The sequence below is a fragment of the Capricornis sumatraensis genome, chromosome 6, assembly GCF_032405125.1.
Source record: "Capricornis sumatraensis isolate serow.1 chromosome 6, serow.2, whole genome shotgun sequence".
In the NCBI taxonomy this organism is placed as follows: Eukaryota; Metazoa; Chordata; class Mammalia; order Artiodactyla; family Bovidae; genus Capricornis; species Capricornis sumatraensis.
In genome coordinates, this window is record NC_091074.1 from 85,140,518 (window position 1) to 85,164,298 (window position 23,781).

At 54.4% G+C, this 23,781-nt stretch overlaps 1 protein-coding gene across 3 annotated transcripts in view; it reads right to left on the reverse strand.

The window, feature by feature from the left end:
- Positions 1-7,396, reverse strand: part of CNTFR (ciliary neurotrophic factor receptor) — a 37,799-nt gene extending 30,403 nt beyond the window's left edge. For 2 of the 3 annotated variants that reach the window (XM_068974225.1, XM_068974223.1), the window contains exon 1: positions 7,272-7,396. The gene's annotated coding sequence lies outside the window, so the exon portion shown is untranslated. The remainder of the gene's footprint in view (positions 1-7,271) is intronic. The other variant, XM_068974224.1, reaches the window with a different exon arrangement.
- Between the last annotated feature and the right edge of the window lie 16,385 nt (positions 7,397-23,781).

Sequence of the window (23,781 nt, forward strand, 5' to 3'; positions counted from 1 at the left end):
TCTACTAATGCAGCTTCCCTCTGCAGATCTCTCCCCCGCCAGCACAGTGCCTTTCCCAATAATAACGGAAACAGCTAACACTTGCTCAGGGCCCCTGATGAGCCAAACCCCATGATGAAGACCTAACATACAGTTTTGTACCAGATCACCAAAACAACCTTTGAAGGTAATCTTGTTCCCATTTTGCAGATGAGAAAACTGAGGCTCAGAGAACAAAAGCACTTTACCTTGCCCAACGTCACATGACTGGTGCTGAAGAAAGCTATTCTGAAAGTCATTGTTGCTTCTAGGACTCCAGTTATTTGGACAGAGCCCTTGACTTCTACAAGACCCTGGAAGATTCTCAGGATCCAATTGCTCCATTCCCCACCACAACAGGTCCCAGCTGCATCTGCCAAAGGCACGATAAGGTGCCTAAACACATACGCATGAGAAAGGAACTCCATGTCATCTAAATCTGCCCGGAGAGGCAGACGTACCACCAACCAGGGAGAGATGGCCGGAAACTCAAACAAGGTGTTAGGGACAGGCTGACTGGTGGTAAGAGATACAGACACACCGACAGGCCCACAGAGACGGAGACGTAGAGGAAGACAGACAGACACACGGGGCTGAGGGACGACAGAGGCGGTGGGGAAAGGAGACAACAGAGGGAGAGGACGATGCAGGCTGACATGAAGAAACAGACAGATACACACTGACGTACACAGGCAGACTAACAGAGTCATCCAACATTCAGGAAAAGCAAACTGAAAGCAAAACAGGACTCGTGTATAAGTGAATGTGTAGGGGAGTGTGCATTCGAGTGTGCCTGTGTTGGGGGCATGCAGAGTCTGTATCACTACACACATTACACCAGCTGCTTCTAGCAGTTTCATCTGATTAATAATAAATGCTCCATAATTACAGCCGCTCCCCCCAGCCCTTCTTCCTGTTCTTTTTGTCAGCTGCCGCCAGGCCAGCCCCCTATAGACCCCAGGGCCCCCTCCATCCTCACCTGCTGCCTTACAGGGGGCTGAGAGCTGGGGAAGGAGGCCAGACTCCCAATCTGAAGGGGAATACCCATTTCTCTATGTTGGATTAATGCCCCATGCCTCTAAGAAAAAGGTCATGCCATTTAGATCTCACTCAGAACCCTCCCCCAGCTCCTCTGTTCCCCTGGTATAACCTCTGAGCCCTAATATGGCCGAGGGGCCCAGGTCTGGGATGCAGAGAGATGAACTCTTGATCACTCACTGGCTGAAAGAAGTCTCCATTCACCAAGTTACCTCAGTCTCAGAACCCCACAGGCTCAAACAAGGAAGGGACCAGGACAGCGCCCCCCACCCCCCACCTCATCATTCCCACTCCGGCAGCCTCAGAGTCTCTGCCCACTTGTGTACCCCCACGCTTTGGACACCCAGTGGCTCTGCCTCCATTCCTGAGCCCCCTCCTCAAGTCCACCTCCTCCCAGGCCCCCCACCCTAGCTCTCCAAGGCAGCTCTATCAGAGTCAGCTGTGGGTTTGTGCTGATCTGTTTCTAATCGCTGGGGCCTGGTTCACGCTTGCCCACCCCCACCCCCCCAATATTGATTCCATTATTTGGAGAGTCATTGACGTCAGGGACCTGGATGGGTGCCAAAACCGCGTTCTCTCAGGGCCTGGGCCAGGGCCCAGCCCCCATCCCGCGATTTCACGGAGGGGCCCAGAAAGGTCAGCTCATGGGCCAAGGTCACATGACATCTATCCTCAGAGGCTGGGCTCATCTTACCTTTCGGGGACCACTGTGAGTCCCTTTCTCCTGAGGGAGAGGGGCTCCACAGAGGCCTGGGGGGTCAGAAGTGAGGTGGGGACGTATAGCACGGGTTGTGGAAGAAACTCACTGGGACTTGGGCTGCAAGGAAGAGCTCTAGGAGAAGGGACAGAGTCAGTGGCTCAGAAAAGGCTACCTGGGGAAGATATTTTCCTTGGTCACACACCATTTTGGAACATCCTGAAGCTGGACTTGAAATGGTTACCACTGACTACTTGATTTTTATGTCTGTTATCAGTTGCATCTCCAGGCTCTCTCTGAGAAGGAAATTCTTGGTGGCGCAAGATAACAGATTACCCTAAATGTTGCCATAATGTGACTAACTGGCACCACTCTTTCAGAAACCTTTGTTCCCTACAAAGCAAAGGCTCTTTCTCCTGTTTAACTCCTGGCCCATGCTGCCTGCCTCAGTTTCCCTGCACTCTCTCTGTCTCTTCTGCCTCTGTGCCTATCCCATCAAGATGCAGCCACTGCTACCCCAGCACCTCCGAGGCTCTGGCTGCACAGGGTATTTTTAGGATCTGAACTCTGTGTTCTCAGACAGACATTAATAACCAATACAGACAGTCCATGGTGCCCACAGCAGCTAAACCTCAGAAGTGAAGTGAAAGTCGCTCAGTCGTATTCGACTCTTTGCGACCCCAAGGACTATACAGTCCACGGAATTTTCCAGGCCAGAGTACTTGAGTGGGTAGCCATTCCCTTCTCCAGGGGATTGTCCCAACTCAGGGATCGAACCCAGGTCTCCTGCATTGCAGGTGGATTTTTACCAGCTGAGCCACCAGGGAAGCCCATCCTCAAAGGCTCAGACCTGGGGTCCACTGCTTTAGCTAGAGTCCAAGAAAACGAGATTTAGAGAAAGCAAGGGACATGCTCACGACCACATGGGGGAGAAAAGCATTTTCCCATCTTCTGAAAAATCCTGAAGCTGGGGAGAGGACAGAAGTGAGCTCTGATCTCTGCCACAGACCTTTTCAAGGAAGAAGCTGCCCATCCTTTGCACTCCTTCCCTGAATACAGGGAAGTCCTTCCTTTAATCTTGCTTGCAAATCACTTAGGGGTGGTTCAAATCAAAAAACAGGGTTAGGCCACAGAGGCTGTTGAGTCTCAAGCCACAAACCCCGGAGAGTCCCCTCTCCCCACAGTCTGTCCCACTCAGTGTTCATTCCTCAACATTTCTTGAGCACCTAATCCCTGCCGGCCAGGGAATTAGGGACATGGCCCTGCCCACCAACACCACTCAGTCTGGTTGCAGAGAAAGTTTGTTTACTCAACACTGGCCTCCCACTGCGTACCTTGTCTATACCAGAGGCAGGGTCGGTGGGAGCTGAGGCTTGTGGACCCCCATCCCTAAGTCCCAGATTTCACAGGCACTTAGTCACTCTGCAGCCTTGCTGAGCACTGCAAAGAGGAAGTAGAGGCAGTATACAGTGGGGCATTCTGACCTCCCTCAGGACTAAGGATGCTTCAGTCCATTCCTGAACCCCAGGAGTCACCACTCTAGTCTATTAATAACTTTGGCCCCTTCGGACTTGTGTTCCAGCCCCAGCTTTGAGGAGCTGGTTCCTCACAGCTGTAGGGTCCAACTCTTCCCCACGTCTGCCCAGCTCTTCCTCTCACCTCCTTGGCTCTGGTGACCCCCAACCCAGCATGGCTCTATGTTTTGGGGACCCTCTTTGCCCTCTGCAGAGGTAAAGAGAGGCGATGACCTCAGTGCCCTCAGCCCACTGGGACCACGGCCTCCCCAGCCCCTCCCCACAGGAAGCTAGGGTCTGGGGTGGGTGTGGTCACCCAGGGCCACTGGAGTTTACACAGCTGAGGTATTCCCCCGACACACCCCCAATCCCTTGGTGGGTCTGGAGGAGGGGTCAGCTCTCTTCTCAGCCTCCTAGTTCTCTGGGACTCCCCTCCCAACCGGGCACACATGGTCCCCCCCGCCACAACCCATCTGCATTTCAAAGAAAATACGCTCCATCTGTTTCCGATTCATTTACACTTCAACTCACCATGGGGGGGCAGAGCAGGGCTCCTTGCCTTCAAGCCCTTCACCCCCATAGGGGGGCTGGAGAGCACGTGTCCTGCTCTGGGACAAGGAGCAGTTTCAGCCTAGCCATCTGAGCCTGAGAGCCAGATCCCTACTTCGTGGGGTGCTGGTGCACTGGCCTCCACAAAAAGAAGGGTGTAAAGCCCCGGGCAGTGTCTTCAAGGCAGGTGGAGTCCTAAGACTGATTGCAACCTGACCCAATTGCCACCCCATCCCACCCCCGCAGAACTACTGCTCTTTTGGGAGGCAGACTGGAGAACCCCAAGCAGATGCTGGAGACAGGATGAGGACTCAGGCATTCCAGGAGACACTGGGAGATATAACAAAACGTTGCCCAACCCTGTTCCAGCCAGGGAAAAGGAGAGAGAAGAGGGTGCGTTCCACTAGTCTTCTCCTCCAGCCACCTTCTCACCACAGATCTGGGGCTACCATCTCCCGCAGAATCAGAGATTCGCCATCTTGGAGAGGTCAAAGAAGCCAGATGTCTATCCCCCTCAAGTCAGCCTTCACGCTGCTCCCATCTGAAGGATGACTGGGATGGGGGAGATGTCTTGGGAAGACATTAGTCTTATTTCCCCATACCTGACCCTCTCTATCACAGGAGAGGTACCCAAAACTACTGAACAAAACTGTGCATGTACATGGTTCATAGGGAACCCTAAGGGTACATGTCACCCCTGAACCAAAAAGCCACTCAGCCGTCCTCAGAGTGATTGAGAGCCTAGCCTCCTCTGGAAGAACAGGCAGAAAGGTTTAACTGGGTGTTTCCCACCACTCTCCACCAGCCACAGCCCAAGTAATGGACATGACCAAACACACATCTCTTCCACTCCCCACCTCTGGAGAACACAGATCTTGTAATAGTCTCTGTTCCGGTCCCCAGCTGCCCTGAGACATACCATAAACCAGTGAAAGCATGGGTGAGTTGAACTGTGAGTTCTAAGTTCCCCTGGGAGTGTGAACATAATGCTAATGTGGGTTTGAGTGTCCCAGAATGGAAAACTAACTTAGTGTGATTTTAAGTGTGAATCCCAGGGTTTCCATGTGAATATGAAAGCCTCAGGGTGCAAGTACCAGTCTGAGTGTGAGCCGTGGGGTCCTAGTGTGACTCTGAATCTAAGCCCCAGGATGGAAGCAAGTTTAATGTAACTACCAGGGATGTCAGTCTGAATGTGAACACCAAGATGGAAGTTTAGGTTTGAGTGTGAATGCTGGTCTCATTGTGCATATGACTATAAGCCCCAGGGCTGAAATGGGAGTCTAACTGTGAGCCCCAGGATTCCCAAACAAGTCAGTACAGGCAAGAGTCCTAGTGTTCATGTGAGCCCCTGGTCTTCGGGGCTTTCTGAGTGTTAGCTAAGGTTCCCCATGTGAGTCTGAGCATGAGCACTGGGGTCCCTTTATAAGTATGGGTCCCTAAGTGATCCCAGGATGGAAGTGAGTATCTTGCGTGTCCTAGTGTGAATCTGAGTGTGAACTCCAAGATGTGAGCATGCATGTATGAAACCCAATGTCCTATGTGAGTCCTTGAGCTCAAATGAACCCCTGGTTCCCCAGGTGAGTCTGGGTGTGAGCCCTAGAATGTGTGAATCTGAGAAAACTCCATGGTGTCAGTGTGAGTCCCAGTGTGAGCCTTAGAACCTCTGGGAGTTCTGAGCTTGGGCTCTAGGTCTCAGTATTAGCCTATGAGCCTCAGGACAGAAATGTGAATCTAAGTGTGAGCCTAGAGTCCCAATGTGAGTCTGAGTGTAAACTCCAGGACTGAAATGTATCACTGGATATGACCAGAATATAAGCGTGAATCTGAGTGGAAGTCCACTGTCCTGTGGTAATTCTGAGTGTGAGTCCATATGAGTTTAAGTGTCCCAGTATGAAGCTGAGTATAAATTCCAGAGCCTCTAGAAGTCTTGCACGTGAACTTTAAACTCCTACTTTTCACATAAGGCTCAGGGTCCCAGTCGGAGTATCAACCGTGATGGAGTGTGAGTGAACCTGGGCTGCATGGCACCAATCCCGACCAGGAGCCCTAAGGACCAGCCCAGAGGATCTGTGTGGATTTTGGCAGTGGAACAGGTATGCAGAATCTATGGAGACACAGTCCCCTCCACCTACCAAGCTCTGGCTAGCCATACAGCCATAGAAACATCTAATTGTTCAAGCTCCATCATCCCCACACATGCATTGGTACACAATCATACCCAGAGTCAGACACACAAAAATGCACTCAGTGTTTCAGACCCCCCGACAAACAGCAATTACAGATGCACAAACACACCCAGCATTTCATACACCCACCACCTCCGTGATTACAGCCACAGGAATACCCCCAGTGACACAGACACAATTACATTAAGTACTACAGGCAAAGCAAATAGCGTTACAGACACACTTCTCCAGCGGCATGCACACACACACCCACTGTTGCAGACGCAACACTGCCAGCCACACAGACGCTTCTCAAAAGAGAGAGACTAGACGGAAAGAGAAAGAAAATCCTGAATTTTCAACAAGGCGTGAAATAGTCCTGCCCGCCTGAAGCTACTGACGGGGGGAGGGGGCCAAGGGAGCGGGCGAGCGCGAGATCTAGCGCTGGAAGAGAGGCTCGGGAGAGGAGAGGCTCGGAGCCGAGGAGGAGAGCTGTCCGTCTGGTGACCTCCCCGCGGCCCAGCCCCCACGCACCGGGTGCTACACTACTCCGAGCAGCACAGGGATACCCAGGCTGGCTCCAGCAGAGCCGCACTAGGGGAAGACACACACCGGCAGACTCACAAAGAGGCGGGGATACACCGCAGGCGGACTCACACGGACACACAACACGGGAGCACTTACAAAGAGATTCTGGAGGAGACCCACTAAACGGAGATACATCCAGGCGGACTCACGAGGAAACCACAGGCAGGCTCGCGCCGACACACACACACACACACACACACACACACACACACACACACACACACACACACACAAGCGGATTCTCATGGACACCCATATACTGGCGGACGCGCAACCTTCCGTTCACACCCCTGGGCGCTTTCAAGTCCAGATTTCTGCTGGAGAACGAAGCCGCCTCTGGGCGCGCGGGGGTCACTACGACCCCCCAGCTCCGGAATTTTCCCAGACCCTGCGCGCGACGTTGAGAGGTGAGGGAGAACCCGGTGCTAGGGCAATCGATCCCTGCCACCTCCCGCCGGCCGACTGTCCGCCCCACCACCACCACGCCCAACCCCCGGCGCGCCCGGACGTGGGGGGCTGCTTCTGCGCCCCCGCCCCCGAGTTTATGGGCAAAGTTTCCCGTGAACTTTCTTGTCCCCCCAAACCCAGTCTCGGGCCCATGCACATCCCCTCCCTCTTCCCGCGCGCACGAGGGCCGCGGATCTGTCGGTCAACCTGAGGGTTTGAGGGTCCGGCCGCGCGCGCTCCGCGCGAGGTACTCACCGCGCTCTCGGGCCGCCGGGGCTCCGCGCCTAGCTCTTCGACCGCCTCCGGCAGGGAGAGAGGCAGGGAGCGCGGAGCTAGCACCGCCGCCGGATCCCGCCGCCGAGCCCCGCGCTGCGCCGGCTGGAGCCGCCGCCTCCGCTGCCGCCGCCGCCCGCTCTGCACCGGCTCCTCGGCGCTCGGCGGCTTTAACCCCCCCCATCCTCCTCCCTCCCTCGCGCGCTCCCTCCCTCCTTCCTTCGCCCATGTGACCGCGGGCGCCCGCCCGGCCGCGCGCGCCCTCGCTCCCCTCCCCCTCCCTCCTTGTCTCCCCGCGCCTCTGCGGCCGCGCGCCGCGACCCCCTCCCGACCACGGCCCCCGCGCGCCCCCGCCGAGGCACGCTCCCGCTCCTGGCACACGCGGGCACAGTCATCCTGCGCAGGCCTGTGAGCCCCCACTCCCCCTCACTCAGGCTGGCTCCCACCCTCCCCCCGCGGGCACACTCGCCCGCACTGGCACGCGTGGCCCCCTCGCCTTCACCCTCTCTCGGGAACGCCCTCCAGACGGCTGTAGTCCCCGTGCTTCACGCGCAGCCGGGACCGCGGGTCTCAGAAACGCGCGCGCACCCACACCCACACCCACTCCGCCGGATTCCCCAGGGCCGCTGGGAGCGCATCCAATCCCCCAGGGTCGCTCATTCACACTCCCTCGTTCGCTCAGCCTTGGCCAGGTCTCCGCGGCGCACACTCCCGCACGTTCGAGCCCTTAGTGCCTCGCACGGACACCCTGGCACACCCGGGGCCAACTCTCAGGGTCCTCCTGCCAGCATCTCCGTGAGAAGAGCTGGAGCAGGAGCCCCCAGGCCCTACTTTGGGCCGGAGAGGCCAGCCGCCTCCGCCCCTCCCAGATCCCCTACCGCCCCCAGCAACTACGCCCACTCTCCCAGTCTTAGATGCGTACACCCCTCACATCGAAGGAAGGGGGACTGTTTGCTCGCACGACCCGAAGTGGACCAGGCTGAAAACCCAGGCCCTCCCCTCCCATCAAGTTTCCGGTGATACACCACAACTACCCCTTTCCCCTCTCCTTCACCCTCACCTAACTCATCCCCGGACACACAGCCTGGGGATTGACCGCCACTGGGATGCGGGATGTAGGGAGTGCGCCCTTTTTGCCCGGGTCGGCAGTGCCAGAGCGCGAGTGCCAAAGTTGGGCGCTGGAGGTTCACCCCTCGAGCTTCCCTTTCGCAGCCTGGGCCTCTGGCGGGCTGGTGTGCTCACTTCCCGCGCCCCGGGGCCTGGGGTCTGGCTATTACAGGGAGGCATTCAGGTTAGACAACCCGACTACTTCTGAGGCCACAGGAGAGCGCCACAGAATGGGTGAATGCCAGGGGGCGGAGAACGAGTGGCCCACCCCCATCCCCACCCCTTGGATTTTTCATCTGACCTTTGACCCATAATCCCAGCTGCCTGGCCCCTCCGGGGAGCTGTGCGAGGTTTGCGGGCGGGGAAGAGGGGGAAGGAAGTATCTCGCTACTTCCTCACACCCTTCCCTAGTAGGCTGCCCAGAGCGCCCGGGCCCTTTTCCCAACAAATGCCTCAGGGACTCCCATTGCAGAGGAAAAAACCTTCCCTCTACTGCCCGGGCTTTTCACTTTTACTTCCGTGGCCGCAAGATCCCATCAGTGCAACCAGCAGGGGTCAGCCGGGGCTGGGGCTCAGAGAGGGCCAGCTGGGGCTTAGGGACACACGGAGAAATAGTGACTTCCAGCCGAAATCAGCTCACGCCCACCCATAGTAGGTGTCTTCTATCTGGCCTCTCTGGATCAGGAGCCTTCAAGTACCCACGTCGCGGGCGGAGACAGGATGGTGGGCACCGGGAAGGAGTGGAAATGGTGCGACAGAATCTGGGGGTGAGGGAGGCGGCGGTGGGGGTGTCAGAAATTGCCTCTCCTTCTGCCCCGAAACTAGGCCTGGGAGAGGTTGGGTGCTGAGGCGGGGGGCGCCCCTCCCCTCGAGGCGCAGTCTGGCGTCGAGATCTGAGGGGTTCTTGGTGGGCTGACTTGACCTCCAGACCTTCCCGTGTCCTGGACTCAGCAGCTTTCTGCCAGGTTGAGATCAGAGGGGAGATCCGCCCCTGACCAACGTGCCCTCCCCACCTGGGGGCGCTGGGGTGCCATAGGTCGTGCCCAAGCCCGCGGGTACTGGGGCAGGGTCCGGGCGGGGAAACCGGGGTCCGGCAGCCAGGTAAATCGCTGTTTCCGAGGATTAGCGAGGACCAGAGGCGCACGTCGGAACGGATTCCACCGTCGGTCTATCTGCAGCTTCTCGCGACGCAGTACCCAGCGGCCGCGCCCGCTTCCCCAGGGCCGCAGCGACACCTGGCGGGCGGTGCGGGAGGCGCGTTCCCGCTCAAGCCGCAGCTCCGGCAAAGAGGCAGCAGCGTCCTCCTAAACGAGCAACGAGGGTGCGGCCCCTGTCTCCCACCTGCCCCTGCCGCCAGGTCCAGAAGAGATTCTCCTTGCGTCTCGGCTGGGGCAACAGATTACTCGTGCTTTTCTGCTCCTGCTGGCTCCAGTGCCCTGTCTGCAAACGAGCTTCTGAGCTTTCTAAGCCTCCGTGTTGAACCCTCCTTTACCATATCTCCCTGGCGGCAAAGCCGAGCCTCGTCGGTGGCTCTTCAAATCCCTTGCAGGAGCTGGACCTGCCTCCTCTCCGGCTTTAATAGGCGTCCCTATCCCCGGTAGCCCCAGCTCTACATCATTCCCCTTCTCTTTCATGCCCACTTATCCTTAAGCCACATCCCACTTTGCTGACCCCCTCCCCCAACCCCACGCCATCTTCACCATCTGCCTCTCCTATGGGTCAGCAGGGAATAACGTCCCCAGTTCAGAGCCCTAGTGCTCTGCAAGAGACGGGGATTACAGATTTGAGCATTCTGGAAGGCCTTGGGAAATTGGGGGTGGGGGTTCTCCCTGACTCTGTAAAACTCCTCAGAGTTTTATGGCTACCATGAAAAACTTTTGGCTCCACCCTCCTCCATCCTGACCTACACTTGGACCACCTCCCATCCACCCCCCTTTCCCTGGAGATAGCTGTGCCATGCCAAGCCTTTGGGTGGCAAGGACCCTTTCCGATTCCTTTGTCCTCAAGGAAAGAGAGCCCCCACCCCATCTACATTTTCCAGTGCTCCTTCAGGAAATGGTGCTTATTTCTAACCTGTTAATACCATCAGAAAGGTCTACCTTGGGGCACATACCTGGCTACCCAAAATCACAAATACACACCCAGACTGTCTTACCTCCAAATGCTGGACACACCTTATTTAAAATCACATGTCCGTGCGTGCTAAGTCACTCAGTCGTGACTCTTTTCGTGTCCAACTCTTTGCAACCTCGAAGACTGTAGCCCACTAGGCTCCTCTGTCCATTGGATTCTCCAGACAAGAATACTGGAGTGGGTTGCCATGCCCTTCTGCAGCGGATCTTCCTGACCCAGGGATCAAACCCAGGTCTCTGATGTCTCCGGCATTGGCTGGTAGGTTCTTTACCACTAGCGCCACCTGGAAAGCCCATCATGTTACATACCTAGTCTCAAAGAGTGAAATGTGTATATTGAACCTCACTATGGCACACTGAGAGTCCGGGACCCCTGCCTGGGGCTGGGAGTTAGAGGTCTCAAGGACCGAACTCCTGGAATCACACACTTACACACCGCACCACACACAGACACGGTCACCCACACAACCAAGTAGTCAGTCACACCACGTGGCACACACGCAGTCACACACGCTCTCAATCACACAAAGTCCCACAGTGGGGTTTGGCAGGTCGGGGCGGGCTCCCAGAGGCAGTTACGTAAACGCCCTCGCAGCCCTCCCTTGCTCCCCCTCAACCCCCTCCTGCTTCCTCACACAGTGCCAGCGCCCGGGGCGGCTTGGCCGGGGCCCGGGAACAGCTCGGCCTCGCGGAGGCTCCAGGCGCCGAGAAACCCGATCCGACATAGCCCCAGGCCGAGCCAGGGAGGGGGGCCTGGAGCACCAGCCCCCCCAGCACGCTCAGGGTCCAGCTCAGCCCCCCAGAGGTGACTCACTCAACACCCTGGGACACCACCTAGGGCCCTTTTACAACACCCCCTGCAGACCACCCCCTTCTGGAATCTGGATCGCCACCTGAGTGTACCCTGACCCCTTTACTCTCTGGCACCGGAAAAGAGCAGATTCCCTAAAGGTAGAGAAGGGGTTAGGGCTGAAGCCATAATGGTGGTACTTAAGTATTCAGCCGGGAATTGCCCCCAGTTCTCTGGAGCCATCTCCTCTTCGTCCTCACTGGGGTTCTCTAAAGCCGCTGTGAGAAAGAGATGCTTTTGCTCTTGCCCTGGGCCCCCTCACGTTCACTGCCTACGGTTCCCAACATATTCTATCAGAATTCTAGGTTATTCAAATAGATCCAAGGCTCCCCCATCGCCTTTGGTATCCTTCCTTCCTCCTTAGTTGGAAGTTCTAACTCCAGTCTAACCCCAGTTCCTCCTGTTTTGCTAAGAAGGAAGTTTGAGGGCAACCTGAGACCTTGGGACTGGGGAATGAAATCCCCGAAAGGAGGAAGGATTAAGGCTTAGGAAACTGCTGACAGTTAGGAGTCTAAGAGGAGAGGAGAGACTGTCTGTGTCCCCCCGCCCCCACCCCGCCATCACCACCACCCATTCTGCAGCTCAGACTCAATTTTTCACAATAGCTTTTGAGTATCTGCCTGGGCTGCCCAGGCCCAGGCAGAAAGGGAATTTCCCCCTATGTTCTCTCTTAATGAACAAAACATTTCATGTTGAAATTCCTCCTCTGCCCCCAGCCCAGTGTCTCCAGGACCCCCCAGCCTGACCAAGCAGGGAGACCATTAAGAGGGGAGTAACAGAGTAGGAGGAAGCCCCCTGGGGAAGCATCATTTACATTGAAGGGGGCATCATTTTTTTGTCAATAATTAGGGTGACTTTTTTTTCACTTTTGGCTAAAATCACCCACTCCTATGGCAGCTTCCCAGAAAGGGCGGCTAGAGAGCGGCCGGCGCTGTCCCGAGGCCCAGGACATGGCCCCCCTCCCCTGGGCGAGAAGCCTTCCCTGAGTTGTTTTCCTGGTCTCTTCCTCTTGGATGTTTTTTTGATTATTAATCACATTTTCCATCCGCAGGCTCAGTCCAGACCCCCTCCCCCTGGGGTCAGGGCTGGACACAGGGAGGAGGAGCAGTCTCCAGGACAGGATGGGCAGTGACCTGGTCTTGGCTGACCTAAAAGAGGTCAACAGCAGCATGTTACAGATCACACCTCCTACACCCCAGGAGATAGTAGGATGTCAATCAATAGGAGTGGAGTAAACACATGAACAGGTGTCCAGCTTCCACAACATGCAGCTGGTACTGAAGGCAAAGCCCCCAGGATCCCTCTCTTGATGGCACAGACAGGGAATCAGCTCAGAGAGGGAGAGTCACCTGCCCAGAGTCACACAGCAAGGTAGTACCAGAGCTGGAACAGGACCCCAGTAGTGCTGATGGTTCCTCCATCCATAAGGCAGTCAATAAATATATATTGAACACTTAGTATATGCCAGGCATTGACTTAAGTGACAAGACAGTAGTGAACCAACCAGATGAAAATCTCTTCCCTCTCAAGGCTGTGGAGCAACTAAAACTCCGCACGCTGCTGGTGGGTATATAAGTTGGTTCAACCACTTTGGAACAGTGTTTGGCAGGATCTTCTAAGCTAAACATATGTATATCCTATGACCCAGCAATTCCACTCGTAGATGTATAGCCAAAGGAAATTACTGTGCATATTTACCAAGAATGTTCTTAGCAGTTTATTCAGTATAGCCTCAAACTGGAAACCACTAAGTGAATGAATAGATTGTGATAGAGTTCCAACAATGGAAAAGGACCAACTATAGCTACACACAACAAACATGGATAAAGCTCACAACCAAAACATTGAGCAAGGGGCGGGGGAAACAAGAACCAAACAGAAAAGAGTATGTATTAAATGGTTTCATTTCTATAAAGCTCAAGGCAAAGCTGACTTACAGTGAGAGAAGCCAGAATTGCAGTTACCTTTGCTGGGAGTGGAGGGGGGCTGGGGAGGCAAGGGAGGTTTCCAAGAGCATACATATGTATGTCAGAATTTAAGTTGTGATCTTAAGATGTGTGCGTTTTATTGTTTACTTTTTGCCTTTAAAAAATAAAAATGAAAAAGATGTTTAAAAATCTCCTGCCCTCATGAGAGTCACATTCCAGTCAGGGAAGATGAATACTAAATAAAATAGGTAAGTGTTAAGTCTGCCCATGTAAGAGTGCTGAGTCTGACTCCATAGGCCCCTCGGGGAAGGAACGACAGCCTACATGTCACCTAAAAGAAGTCTGGATAAGCCCCTCTGCCCTTGCCCAGAGTGCCACACTCTTTTCCCTTAGAGTAGTGAGCGTGATGTTCCACTACCTAGCTACTTGGATGGCACCTGTGAGCTCCATGAGGGTAGTCCTGTGGCCACCATCTCCTGGCATCTGGAGCCCGGTCTGCCATAGAACAGATACTCCTACCATGGGAAGCAGAGCTAAATAAGTGTCAAATGAGTGAGTGAACGACTGATACAAGCAGGAACTGGGGAAGTAGAGTCCCAGGACACAGGGGAGACTGCTGGATGGGTCACAGTCCCCAGGGATGGGAAACAGATTTTGGTATTCAGTAGGGGGTTGAGCAGAGACCTCGAAGGCAGAATGAGGTTTCCTGAGTGGTTCGGAGACCACATCCTGAAGCACCTCTGGTGCCAAGGCCGCACAGGCCTGAAAAGGCATAAAGTAGGTGAGGAACAGACCCAGATTTGCCTTCTAGTGGGAAAGTTGAGCCTGCCAGGAAGAGGATGGTGAGAAAGGCTAATAATGAAGGTAGGGCAGCTGGGGAAGTGTTAGCAGTGACCAGTGGGAGAGAGACCTCCATCCTGATTAGGGGCAGGGCCATGGGGCGGAAGAGAGAATACGGGGCTTTGGAGGAGGCAGGGAGCATGGGCACTCAGATTCATCTGCTTCATCTGCTCCCATTACCACCGGAGGGAACCCTTCCCACTACCCGTTGCCCTATACACAGAGAGCAGGATCCCCAGACACTCAGTGTCCAGGGTCTCCTCTCCCGAGGTCCCAAGGCCCAGGTGATCCCAGGCTCCGGGCTATCTGGAAAGAGGAGTAGATGGTCAGGGATGGAGGAGAGGATCCAGAGCTGGTGGGGCGAGAGGGACAGAAGAGGACAGGGCAACTAGGGGTTAGCCGCTCTGTGTGCTGGAAGGTGGGAGCAAGAGCAACAGGCTTGCACAGTCACAGCTGCAGATTTTCCTCTTGTGTTGCAAAAAATGTGCATGAAACTAATTCCCTGCTCAGAAACACCCACCCCGTGGGCCCTGATCCCCCTCCCCTCCCTTCCTTCACAGGGGAGGCACACGTCTTTAAGGATTGTCCCCCTGGAGCACCAGCCCAGAGTCTGCCCTCCATCTCTGCTGCTGTAGAGCTGCCTGCAAGACAAGAAAGAGGGCTGGGATTTCCAAACCAGACTAAGGGCCATGTGGCCCCAAGACCAGCTCCCTCCCTTCATCTCCCGAAGCTCCATTCCTGGACAGCCTGTGATTCCCTGGGGCAGAGGGAGAGGGGAGAAAAGAGGCCCCACTTTCCCCCCAGAAACTCAACTGCGGTGATTCAGAAGATAGAACAGGATTAGAGATGTGGAGACTGAATGCCAGAGACACCAAGTCTCAGGGAAACAGACAGAGGCAGCAGGGGAGTTCAAGAGAGAAAACTGAATTAAATGCACCTCAACAGACATTTATTAGTACCTACTGTGTGCCAAGCCCAGAGGGAACATTTGTGTAGGGAAGCACAGAGGACTCCCAGGTTTTTGGTATGTGGCTGGGAGACGATGTTTTTTTCCACAGGGCTGGAGAGGGGATCAGGGCTTGATGTGGCCCGTGGAAGGGTCTGTGGGATGGTGGCCAGCAGGGGTGTGGATGGGGAGGGCAGAGAACTTGAGAGAGGGCGGGTTGCTGGCACGTGCAGTCCCTACCCGCCGTGTGCAGTCCCTGTCCACAGCTGCCCACACTCTCTACGCCAGCACGTGTCGGCTGCACCGACATTCATCATCTCAGACTGACCTGAGCACTATGAAGGTGCTGGAAGCAGGCAGGGTAGACCAGGGAGCAGGGAAAGGCAGTGATAAGGGGGAGAGGAGGAGAAAATTGAGGCTGAAACCCTGGGAAGCATGATTAAAGGACAGAGAGAGCAGGGAAGGGGTGGTAGCCCCAGAGGGAGAAGGAGAGCCAGGAGGCAGGGTTGTCACAGGACCAAAAAGGAGCCTGGCGAGGCCAAGAAAGAGCCCTGGCTTTAGCAGCCAGGAGTTGGGGGAGGCCAGCGGGGCCAAGCTGGTGCTCTGGAGCTAGCTGATACAGAGGCCTGTGAGCAGAGGGTGGGCCCCCTTCCCCACCCTCCCCATTGTCTCCAGAGCCCTGCTTGGTCTGGCAGCACCTCTCTCAGCCAGGGCCAGGGGAAGAAGAGGATGAAAAAGCTCCCCCACCTCCAGACTGCCATCCCTGTGCCCCTGGACTTCCCAGGAGGGTCCTGAGCCCGCCTTGAGCTCTGGAGCCCGAAGCAGTCTGGGACCCCTGGGGACCTTGGGGGTAATTAAAACCAGGGCTAAGACATTAGAAACCATAACGCCGACTCCCCGGCTCCCCCAGGCTGGCTCCTGGTTTTCTTCTTGCCAGATCCTCTCTGCTGCTGACAGCTTGGCTCTCTAGGCCCCCACCAGCTGGGCTGATGACCCTCCTCCCCAAACCAGGGGCCTCTAACCAGAAGGCCCCCAAAGCCAGCCTGCAGGGACCTCCTTTCTGTGCTCAGACAACCTCAGTGTATACTAGGCTGACCCCCATATCAAAGCATCCCCCAGTTCAAATCTGGGTCCCTTACTGCAGAAGCTATTCTAGGGTGCTGAAGGAAGACCATGGGAAGGGTTTCTTGATAGAGAAAGGAAAGAGAGAGGAAGGGACGTGGGGCGGAAGTGACTCTCAGCTAGCAGGTGATCCACAAGGGCGTGGAAAAGAAAGAATGAGTCTTCCAACCTGGGCCCCACCAAAGCCAGGTGTCGGCTGGGCCAAATCTGAAGCAGGGCGAGGACAGGCTGCACCTCAGGGTGGCAGGAAGGAGGGAGGTCCACTCGGTTCTGTGGAGTTCCCCTTCCCCCTCTCTCCCTGCCCTCATGTCTCTGACAACAAGGTCAGGAAGCCACATGTTTGCGGGTCTGATGGGAAGGGCCCTCCTCCTACACAGCTGTCTGGTGATCTCAGGATCCCCAAATTCCCTGGGAGTGCTGCCGTGGGAATCTGTCTCCCCCTCAGTCTCTAAGTCAGTCTCGCTCCTTGGCTCTTCAGGGAGACCAAAGGGATCAAACACCTTGTTGTTTTTGTTTTAGTCACTGAGTTGTGTCCAACTCTTTTGCGACCCCATGGACTGATGCCCACCAGGCTCCTCTGTCCGTGGGATTCTCCAGGCAAGAATACTGGAGTGGGTAGCCATTTCCTTCCCCATGGGTATCTTTCAACCCAGGGATCGAACCTGTGTCTCCTGCATTGGCCGGCAGATTCTTTACTGTTGAGCCATCAGGAAAGCCCCATCAAATACCTACTCCATCACTTACTGGCCTTGTGGCCTCAGGCAAGTGACTTACTGTGTTGGTGTCTCAATTACCCAGGGAGTGAAATGGGATCAGAATCACGCCTAACACCTAGGACTGTTGTGAAGATTCAGTGAAATGAGATAATCTAGTCTAGTGATCAGCACCAACCTGGTGGGTACTAGAGCCCCGTCTGGCTTGGGCTTTCTCCCCATCCATGTCTCCTCCTCTGTCTGTTGGTCTTTCTCTCCATCTGACCATCTATATCACTCTATTTCTCTCAGTCTTTGTCCACCTTTCTCTCGCTTGTCCTCTCCCCATATCCAGCTCTGTCCAGACAGCCCTGGTTGACTCTGTTCCAACCCATGTTGATACAACCAGCCCAGGCCGACGGAGGTGGGGTGTCCGGGGAGGTTTGTAATTCAAACATGGAATTCCCAGCAGCAGGATCACGCCTGGGCCTGAACATGGGTGAATCACAGTTGGTGGGAAGAGCGATTATGTCTGTATCCTTTCTGGAGGGGCAGGACTGGGGGCTCAGTCTGGCAGCCTCTTGGAGGAGAGGGGACTTGCCCTGACTGTGCTGGCCACCCCCACACCTGGGCTCTAGCCAGATCCCCCATATTTAGAGCCTGTGTGGAGGTAAGGCAACCTGCCCAGAGCCCAGGACTGAAAGGGGAAGCCCTCCCCTTCAACGTGGAGGTGGTGTGTGCGTGTTTAGTCTCTAAGTTGTGTCTTGACTCTTTGCAACCCCATGGACTGTAGCCTGCCAGGCTCCTCTGTCCATGAGATTTCTCAGGCGAGAATACTGGAGTGGGTTGCCACTTCCTTCTCCATGGGGTGGTCTGCTGCTGCTGCTAAGTCGCTTCAGTCGTGTCCGACTCTGTGCAACCCCATAGACGGCAGCCCACCAGGCTCCCCCATCCCTGGGATTCTCCAGGCAAGAACACTGGAGTGGGTTGCCATTTCCTTCTCCATGGGGTGGTCTACCTGCCCTCAAAACACTCTCGTCGACCCTCACCCCCAAGTCTTGTTCTTAGCTTCCCATGCCCCATCCCGAATCCTGTATAGAGGCACGTCGCTGTCTCAACCTTGATCCGTGACTTCTGCACCCCCAAACTGAGGTTACCAAGGATAGGAAACTGTGGGGGTTGAAGAGTCGAGGTTCTTCACTTGGACCAAAGAGTTCCTTCTTGGGAGGGTTGGGGGAGACAAAAAGTCTAGATGTCACCTTTTGATCTCTGTGGACCTGTGAAGGCAGAAGGCATGCGTAAAATAGGTGCTCTAGAAACATAAACCAGATGGAGGAGGGGGAAACAAAGGGTCCCAAACAGGGAACTGGATGGCTGAGGCTGCAGCAGGCAGAACCATGGGTAGGCTGTGGAAAGGCTGCTGTTTGATTCTGTGGCTCAGCAAGGAATCTTCTCTGGGGGCCAGGATTGGTCTCAACTAGTCCCAGATGCCCCCATATCTGGGTCCCCACCAGGCCCCTCACGTCAACCCTTGGGAAGAGGGCCAGGGTTGAGGTCAATTCCCTATTCCCAGTGCGTCATTGTCTCAAGGTGCCCACCAGCTTCGTGGAATGGCAGCTGGAGCTACAGATCCAGAGAGGGAGACACACCAGGCAGGGTCACACAGCAGGCAGAGGCTGGGAGCCCTGATGTCCTGGCAGCCAGCCTGGGTCTGTCACGGGGATCCTGTGCCAACACTGTGACAGGGGCCAGACCAAAAACAGGCATTTATGTGGGGAGAGAGCCGAGGAATCCTTGAACGTGTTGGCAGCTGGGCCAGGGCTGGAGCATCCCATCAGGCAAGGACAGATGTGCAGTTTCCTGTCTTTCCCATCAGATGGAGACAAGCACTGGGATAAGGGGTTCCGAGAGGCAGAGCACAAGAGAAGAGAGAACCTTGGGAGAGAGACCAAGAAATAGATACAATCAGAGTCAGACACAAAAATAGAGATGTGGAGAAATAAGATGTGAGTCAGAGACACAGAGATAGGGAGATGCAGAAGGAGGGAGAGCTAGGGAATTAAAGACACAGAGACCAAGATCAGGCAAGACAGAGTCAGAGAGAACTGTCTTTGAGTCTCAGAGGAACCGTGACACAGCGTCAACAATATATAGACATAGACAGACACTCAGAGACTAGGAGATGGAAAAGAAAAACAGAAGGGAGAAGTAGAAATGAAGATGATGAGGAGAGAGACAGAAAGATCCAGAGAGAGGCAGAGCGGTGCAGAGAGGGCAAGGCAAATGGGGACAAAGACAGAATGAGGCAGAGAGTGAGGTCAACAGCAGGTATGGGGAGAGTAGGTTACAGAGGAGACTCTCCTGGTCTCCAGTCTCTCCAGCCTGGTCTCTCCAGGGTTTGGACCCCCTCATCCCCTTGCTATTCTCTGGTTTCCATAGAAACAGGGAGGGCAGCGCTGAATTTGCATATACATCTACATCTTTTCTATCTGCATAATTCAACAGGTTTCCGTGCATATTCATGAGACCGTGAATGAAGGTGACTCTTCCAGTCCCTGCTCAAAACGTGGCTGTGATGCCTCCTGGCTTGCAGTTCACAGGCATGGCTCCAGGCCCAATCTCACAGGCCCTGACTTGTCCCCTCTCACCCAGACATTCCCCCGTACTTCCCTACCTCCCAACCTTTCCTCAGGTGAGGCCCCTCTGCTTTCCAGGGACACTGACGTCCTTTTCTCAGCATCAGTCCTGCCGACAGTACATGCATGCAGGCACTTACACACACACTCACTTGCGTGTGCGCACATGAACTCTGGTGGAGGGGGCATGACAGCGAGGGAGCAGTGCTCACCTTGGTTCCCTGCTGGAGGAGACCCCTCAGTCACACTCCTGTCTGGAGTCAGAGAAGAGAGTGCACGAAAGGATCACCTTCCAGAGGCTGAGGTCTAAGCAGAGCTGAAGGCCGCAGATACACCAACAAAGAGGGACCGAGGACATTGTGGCCTCCACGTGGAAACTGACAGAGACCTGGGGTTCTGGCAAGAATACTCCAAGGAGCTAGAACAGAGCCCGACGGAGTCTCCAGAACAGAAGGACTGAGGTGGCTCAGATGGTGGGGGAGAGGCTGCCTAGGGACAAGAACCCTTTCAAAGTGCCAAGCCTTGAAAGCTCTTGCAACCTGGGCAGGGCTTCTCCAGGGCCTTCTCCAGCCATAATTTTGGCTTCACCGTCTCCCCTGGATCCCTGCAGCAGCCTCCTCACTGCTTATCCTGGCCGGTGCCCTCAGTCTACTTTCCACCTAGGGGCAGCCAGAGCTCTCTCTGAAACAGCAATCTAATATCCCTCACCACTCCCTCCTCTTCACCTTCAGAAACTCTCCATCACTCTCAAGAAAGCGTGCAAGCTCCTCAGGCAGGCACTCGGGGCTTTCCAGTCTGGCTCCCACCCATCTCTGAGCCTCATTCCTCATACTCCCTGCTTTGAATTTCACAGTCCAGTGATCATTTCTGTGCTCTTCTCACTTCTATGCCTTAGCTTATTCCTGCCCTTTACACAGAATGTCCTTTCCACTTTTCTTCCAGCTTTTTTGGGGGGCCATGCCACATGCCATATAGGATCTCAGTTCCCCAACCAGGGATCGAACCTGCATCCCGTGCACTGGAAGCATGGAGTCTTAACCACTGGACTCTCAGGATAGTCATAGCTCTTATTCAAGATCCTACATAGGCACTACCTCCTTCTCTTTGAAGCTTTGCCTGTTCCTAAAGACTGGATGAGGGACTCTGAACTCCTTAAGTCTAATGAACTTGCTTAAATTCTATACTCATCACACTAATAATGAAATCACTGATATATATGACTTATAGCCCTCATGGGGCTGGAGCTCCCAAGCCCAGTGACTATATTGGTCACATTATGGGTGATAATTAGCTATTTGTTGAATAACTGAGAAGTCACTAAGCCTGTGCTAGGTCACTTCAGTCGTGTCTGACTTTTTGAGGCCCTATGGACTGTAGCCCGCCAGACTCTTCTGGGGATGTCTGTGGGGATTCTCCAGGCAAGAATACTGGAGTGGGTTGCCATGCTCTCCTCCAGGAGATCTTCCTGACCCAGGGGTCAAACCCAAGTTTCTTATGTCTTCTGCATTGGCAAGCGGATTCTTTACCACTAGTGCCGCCTGGGAAGCCCTGAGAGGTCACTAAGCCTATGGAAGGCCAAATTTCAAGCCTTGACTACCCTCTCTGTGTCCTAACTGCACAGATCCTACAAAGGGAAGGAATGCGCTATTCCTTCGCAAATGATGCCATCTTGTGGACAAACTCAAAAGTGCAGCCAGACATTACCCGGGAGTGGTTCAGTTCAGTTCAGTTGCTCAGTCGTGTCTGACTCTGCCACCCCATGAATCACAGCACGACAGGCCTCCCTGTCCATCACCAACTCCCGGAGTTCACTCAGACTCACGTCCATCGAGTCAGTGATGCCATCCAGCCATCTCATCCTCTGTCGTCCCCTTCTCCCCCTGCCCCCAATCTCTCCCAGCATCAGGGTCTTTTCCAATGATTCAACTCTTCGCATGACGTGGCCAAAGTACTGGAGTTTCAGCTTTAGCATCATTCCTTCCAAAGTACACCCAGGACTGATCTCCTTTAGAATGGACTGGTTGGGGCTGTCAAACTGGGACTGATCCTGGAGTTCCAGGCAAATGGTGGGGAGTGAGGAGCTAGGCTCTGAACAGGGAGTGCTACTGGTGTCTTTGAAAAATCTTGATGAGCTCTAAGCAGAAAGAATGGCAACATCAAAGGCTCAGAAGCAGAAAAATCTCATGACAAGTGGGAAGAGTAGGGAGTTAGTGTGGCCAGAGCCCCAGGTCGAAGGGGACTGAGTCAAAGACGGACTGTGCCGTGGAAGTAAGAAGAAAAAAGGCAGAGTAAGGGAGATCAGAGGTACTTGACTGCAGTTTTAAATGGAGTGGTCAAAACAGGCCTCATTGAGGTGACATTTGAGCAAAGCCTTAAGGAAGCAGGGAGATAGCCATGCAGGTATCTGGCAGGGCATTCCAAACAAAGGGAACAGCCAGTTCCCTGACTGTTGGAGAACTCAGAGGGGAGTGAAGCAGGGAGACCAACAAGGAGACTGTTGTAAGACAACGATGGGCACGAATCACCAGAGTCTGTGGGAATGGAGAGACCTAGCAAGCAAAATTGCCAGGACTTGGCGCCTGCTTGCATTTGGGAGGTGTGTAGCTCCTCCAGTCATATTGTTCTGAAGTTCAAGGGTACTCACTGTGCATGCCATCTCTAAGGCAGGTAGTGAGAATGCTCAGCACATTCTATCCTGGATGCTCCTGCCTCCTCAACATACCCATGATCGCCTCCCCAGCCTCTTAAATTCCTCAACCTCACCTTCAGTAACTTTCCCTCTAGACCACCAGGTATCTACTCTCATGCCCACTATCAAGTCCTGCCAGTTCCTAAAACTCTCAAACTCACTGATTTAATTTCATCCTTTGGCTACTATGAAGTGTTGAATTGCATCCCTCCATAAATATGTTGGAGTCCTAACCCTCAGTACCTCGCAATGTGACCTTATTTGAAAATAGGATCTTTACAGAGGTAAGTTAAAATGAGGCCATTGGGATGAGCCCTAGTCAAATATGACTGGTGTCCTTATGAAACGGAGAAATTTGGAGACAGAAACAGACACAAAGGAAGATGGATGTGAAGACGAATGACTGGAGTAAAGCAGCCAAAAGCCAAGACCAAAGACTGTTGGCACACCGGAAGCTAAGAAGCATTAAGGAAGGATTCCCAGGCAGGTTTCAGAGGGAAATGGCTCTGACACCTTGATTTGGGGCTTCTAGTCTCCAAAACTGTGAGACAGAACAGTTCTGTTGTTCTAAGCCACCCAGTTGGTGGTCCTTTGTTATGGGTGCCCTAGAAACTGGTACCACTATGATGAAACTGAAAGTAAAAGTGAAGTTGCTCAGTTGTGTCCAACTCTTCTCAACCCTGTGGTCTGTAGTCTACCAGGCTCCTCCGTCCATGGGGATTCTCCAGGCAAGAATACTGGAGTGGGTTGCCATTTCCTTCTCCAGGGATCTTCCTGACCCAGGTATCGAGCCTGGGTCTCCCGCATTGCAGGCAGATGCTTTACCCTCTGAGCCACCAGGGAAGCATACAATACTCTGTCCCACTTCTCTCACGTACTCTACCTCACTCCACCCCATTTTTATAAGGACCTCTAGGCCACTGACCCCTGCCCCTTTCTAGCTTCACTTCTTTCCTGACCTAGGTTGGATTCCTTGGACCTTCTTCACCTACACTCTCTTGCCAGTCTTACTATTCCTGCTTCCCCTGAGTCTTACTTGACCTGTGGGTGCTGCCGGAGTGCACTCTGACTTGATGATATTGTAAGTTCATGGTCACCAACCTCATCTGGGCTTCTAGCTCTGCCTGGTCATCCTCCTATACCTCACTAGCTGTCTTCCCCAGCTGAAACAACTCTCTACCAGCCTCCTTACTCCACTCTCAGCAGCAGAGCTGGACTTCTGCTTTGAGATTAGAAGCCTCTGAACTCTGAATTCCGTGTCTCACCTTCACCTCTATACCCACCTGCATGCATAGCCATCCTCAACTCTGTCCCTCCTGCTACAGGCAGACATCTCTCCTCTGCCCTTTGCGAGGCCCGTGCCTCCCCGCTCTAAGACCCACTCCCTTTCATCACCCCCAGGAGTGTCATTCTGAGTTAGCCACAATCTCCTGCATCTCCATGCCTTTCCCTACTGGCTTCCCCCATCAGCCTATAAACTAGTCTCTGCTAATTTATTAAAAATAAACAAAACTCTCTGTATCCCAGAATCATCTCTCTCCTCCTATCAC